Below are 5,432 nucleotides of genomic sequence, written 5' to 3'. Positions count from 1 at the left end.
GTGGCCTTCGCTGTTCCAGTTTTTGGAACAATGTTTTACTAAACATTTCTTTATACAAGGTACTGTAATGCTGCTAACCCAAGTGGGTGCCACACATTTAAACTGATCACCCACCTGTCATTGGATGCTGTAGCATTAAAAAAGCCAGCAGACTAATTTCTCCTCCACTAGACTACAGTTTTCGCTATGTAATTGGGCAGGTTAATGCTCTAAAACATTTGTTTTTTGATTTGTGAGATGAATGTAAATAAATGCAATCCTTGTTTCAAACTATTTACAGGAATATTTTCCAGATATGAATTCTGTTACTTACATTTTTATTCATTCATTCATTGTCTGTAAGCACTTATCCAGTTCAGGGTCAGGGTCATTCACATGGCAACACACACACATACATTCACTCACACACTCACACCGACGGACACTTTTGAGTCGCCAATCCACCTACCAACGTGTGTTTTTGGACTGTGGGGAAAAAACGGGAGTACCTGGAGGAAACCCACACTGACACTGGGAGAACACACCAAACTCCTCACAGACAGTCACCCGGAGGAAACCCACGCAGACACAGGGAGAACACACTACACTCCTCACAGACAGTCACCCAGAGCGGGAATCGAACCCACAACCTCCAGGTCCCTGCTGCACCACCGTGCCCTTACATTTTTTAAATTAATATTATTCTCGATAATTATCACAACTACATTTACACTGAATTATCACTAGATTCGGAACACGTACTTTGTATTAACACTCTGTCCATTTTATCAGCTCCACTAACCATTCAGGAGCACTTTGTAGTTCAGACTACAGATTGATGTCCACCTGTTTCTCTGCATACGTTCTCATCAACATTTCACCTTGTCCTTCAGTGGTCAAGACCACCACAGAGCAGGTGTAATCTGGGTTGTGGATCATTCTCAGTGTTGCAGTGATACAGATGCTGATGATATGTTAGTGGGTCTTGCGCTGGAATGAGTGGCTCAGACACAGCAACGTTGTTGGAGTTCTTTAAAGCCCACTGTTCATTCATTCATTATCTGTAACCGCTTATCCAATTAAGGGTCGCGGGGGGTCCAGAGCCTACCTGGAATCATCAGGCGCAAGGCGGGAATACAGCCCACTGTGTCACTGCCAGAATGGCCCATCAACCAAAAATATCAAGCTGATAGCATCCTGTGTCCACTGATAAAGGACTAGAGGATGACCGTCACAAACTGTGGTATAACAGAGTGGACAGTGAGTGGGCACAGTTTTTGAAAACTCAAGCAGCACTGCTTTGTCTGTTCCAATCCTATCAGTGCAACACACACTAACATGCCACCTCCATGTCAGTGCAGCGCTGAGAATGATCCCCCATCCATTTCATCTCTGCTCTCTGATGATCCTGTGGGGGCACTGACCGTTGAACAGCAGGGTGCAATGGGGATTAAAAAAAAGTTTGCAGAGAAATACGTGGACTACAATCTGTAACTGCAGAAATACAAAATGCTACTGTAGGGTCAGTGGAACTGATAAAATGGACAGTGTGTGCTGTTACAAGGTAGATGTTCCTAATCCAGTAATTGTTCAGTGTATTTACAATACTTTTTATGCTAGTTAATATTGGGTTAAACACGGTGGTGAAGCAGGTAGTGTTGCAGTCACAGAGCTCCAGGGACCTGGAGGCTGTGGGTTCGATTCCTGCTCCGGGTGACTGTCTGTGAGGAGTGTGGTGTGTTCTCCCTCTCTCTGCGTGGGTTTCCTCTGGGTGACTATGTGAGGAGTGTGGTGTGTTCTCCCTGTGTCAGCGTGGGTTTTCTCCCGGTGACTGTCTGTGAGGAGTTTGGTGTGTTCTCCCTGTGTCTGCGTGGGTTTCCTCCGGGTGACTGTCTGTGAGGAGTGTGGTGTGTTCTCCCTGTGTCTGCGTGGGTTTCCTCTGGGTGACTGTCTGTGAGGAGTTTGGTGTGTTCTCCCTGTGTCTGCGTGGGTTTCCTCCGGGTGACTGTCTGTGAGGAGTGTGGTGTGTTCTCCCTGTGTCTGTGTGGGTTTCCTCCGGGTGCTCGGGTTTCTTACCACAATCCAAAAACACACGTTGGTAGGTGGATTGGTGACTCAAAAGTGTCCGTAGGTGTGAGTGTGTGAGTGAATGTGTGTATGTCTGTGTTGGCGCCCCCTCCAGGGTGTATTCCTGCCTTGCGCCCAATGATTCCAGGTAGGTTCTGGACCCACCAGATAATGAATGAATGACTGAATATTGGGTAAAATATAATATAAAGTAACAACATTAACCTACAGCAGGAAAAAAGTGAAGAAAAAAAATTTTTTTTTTTAGCCATGTACTGTTACAGAAGTGACTTGGGAAACATGAGAATCACCATGGTTTCCATGGTGTCAGGGGGTTTGTCTGTAATGCTTATTTTCTTTTTATTTATGCTGGTTAACTACACGTTACCTGCAGCAGTCGTTTTGCTGATGTTAAGCATCCAGCCTTAAAAGGTTTGCTATGTTGATGACTGATTAGAAAAGAAAACAAGCACAAATCAATGACCCCTTGGTAGATGCCAGTGAACCACCAAATTTGCTGCAGGATGGCTGTAAATCTGCACTAGCCCCAAAATCAACACCTTCAACGTGCATCACCAAAGCTGGCACTTGGGGATCCATAAAACCGCATTGAGTTCGCAGAGAGGTGTGCAGTCACAGTGAGGGACCTCCAATTACCAGCTGAAAATAAAGCTCAGATGCAGAGTGCTTCGAACCTTTGGCGCCCTGCAGGCGTATGGTTTGTGGTTTTCCAGCTCATAATCAACTCCACATGAACTTCATTGTAGATGTTACTGAGGAGTTCTGTAGCTACATTTATTTATGTTGCTTTCATTGCTGCAACAGTTAAGGTTGAATGCAAAGCTGACTTTCAGAAATGTAATAATTCAGTAGCAAATATATTATTAATCATTTTTACTTGTATTTTTAATTGTATGAGTTAAAGCATACCACACCCCTGAACTGGATAAGGGTTACAGACAATAAATTAATGAATGAATGAGTACAAAAAAACATATAAACATTAAAAAACACAATATATTTGTAAATTTCAGGAGGGTTACATTATCTCTTTTCTGCTTAATAGGTTTAAATTTTGCACATATTCAGATATATTTAATATCTATAATTATATTTCTATTAGAGAAGTTATAATGTTAGTAGTTTATAATAGTTAAAATGTTGGAAAATTTCTTAAAGAGGGCATCCTCAGTCATTTTCCTCATAACTTCATTGGGCTTTTTTTTATTATGGTTTGTGAAGAGAAAGTATAGCTTATAAGTAAATACAAAACATGGTTTGGCCAATTAGCTTGGAATATTCATTCATTCATTATCTGTAACCGTTTATCCAGTCCGGGGTCGCGGTGGGTCCAGAGCCTACCTGGAATCACTGGGCGGCAGTCCTTCACAGGGCAACACACACACTCACACATTCACACACTCACACCTACGGTCACTTTTGAGTCGCCAATCCACCAACTAACGTGTGTTTTTGGACTGTGGGAGGAAACCCACGCAGACACGTGTCTGTGTGGGTTTCCTCTGGGTGGCTGTCGGTGAGGAGTTTGGTGTGTTCTCCCGGTGTCCGCGTGGGTTTTCTCCGGGTGCTCCGATTACCTCCCACGCTCCAAAAACACACGTTGGTAGCAGTGGCGGATGCTGGTCTTTCAAGGAGGGGAAGCTCAATTTCGGCCTACATCATAAAATGTGTCGGTTTATTTATACGTAAATTCTACCCTCCGTTCCTTTTTAAGAAAATGATCTGTGACCCTGTCGTACCAACAAGGCGTCTTTTCCAGGGACTTGACTAGTGTCCTCTCAATGGCCAGCAGAGCTAGGCTGCTTAAACGGCCTTGGCCCATGTGAAGTGTGTCCGCCTGTGAGTGCTTTTTGACGGTGGAGGGGCTCAGCAGCACCCGCTGGACAGAAACTGTGATAGAATCAGAAAGAGTGATAGAAGTCAGTCTCCAAACACAAGCAGCTACTAAAAACCCACCAGAAATAGAAGCTCGATTTGTCGCTAGTCGTTTTTAACAAAGAAAATACCGCTAAGAGGATTAAGAAAGTCTGGTTCAACTCAGAACAGAATGAAAATGTAATGCTCCCACGGATCTTTACACCAAAGGATCGCTGATTCGCTCATTTCGCTGTCAATCAAAAAGGGATTCAGCCTCAGACAGATCCTCCAATCATCATGCAGAAGCTGAGCGTCCGGGCCAGCCGAGGCCAGCCCACTGCCCCATAGACCCCCAGAGACGCTGAGCATCCGATGGGCGGGACAAAGCATTTATCCAATGAATCGTCTTGTTTCGCTGCACTTCGCTGCTTCGCTATTGAACTCTGTGGACATTCAGCGTCCTCACTGTTTAAAGCACTGTGAAGCTGTTGGAATGATTGAGAGGAAAGCCGCGTCTTTACCAGTGATAAGAAGCTGAATCTGAACAAAAGTTGAGCGCGTTGTAGTGCATATTTGTTCAATGATATGTACACACAACAGTATATATTTGATCAATTATTTTTTGTCATTTTAGGGGAAGCTGAGCTTCCCTTGCAGTCTTAGAGCAATCGCCTCTGGTTGGTAGGTGGATTGGCGTCTCAAAAGTGTCCGTAGGTGTGACTGTGTGAGTGTGTGTGTGTGTTGCCCTGTGAAGGACAATGATTCCAGGTAGGCTCTGGACCCACCGCAACCCTGAACTGGATAAGCGCTTACAGATAATGAATGAATGAATATTGCATGCTTTCATAATACACATACCTCAGGTTGTACCGAACAGGTAAGTAATCTCGAATTTTAAAATTAGACTTGCTTAATTGGTTTCTTTAAAATGAAAGGATTAAATGTATAATGCTGGACTAATTGTTTTGAAATAAATAAACAAACAAATAAATAAAGACATGTTAAATTTCAGTTAAGTAAATTGCATTTATTCATCAATATAAGAGATCTCTTTACAAACATTAAGATTTGAATTCCCATGCTACTATTTATCCATCCATCCATCTGTAACCGCTTATCCAATTTTAGGGTCGCGGGGGGTCCAGAGCCTACCTGGAATCATCGGGCGCAAGGCGGGAATACACCCTGGAGGGGACGCCAGTCCTTCACAGGGCAACACAGACACACACACATTCACTCACACACTCACACCTACGGACACTTTTGAGTCGCCAATCCACCTGCAACGTGTGTTTTTGGACTGTGGGAGGAAACCGGAGCACCCGGAGGAAACCCACGCGAACACAGGGAGAACACACCAACTCCTCACAGACAGTCACCCGGAGCGGGAATCGAACCCACAACCTCCAGGCCCCTGGAGCTGTGTTTACTGCGACACTACCTGCTGCGCCACCGTGCCGCCTTGCTACTATTTAACTTGTCATAATTTGTCAATTTTTTGCACACTT

Source organism: Hoplias malabaricus, chromosome 12 (assembly GCF_029633855.1).
Source record: "Hoplias malabaricus isolate fHopMal1 chromosome 12, fHopMal1.hap1, whole genome shotgun sequence".
In the NCBI taxonomy this organism is placed as follows: domain Eukaryota; kingdom Metazoa; phylum Chordata; class Actinopteri; order Characiformes; family Erythrinidae; genus Hoplias; species Hoplias malabaricus.
This window is presented reverse-complemented; position numbering follows the sequence as displayed.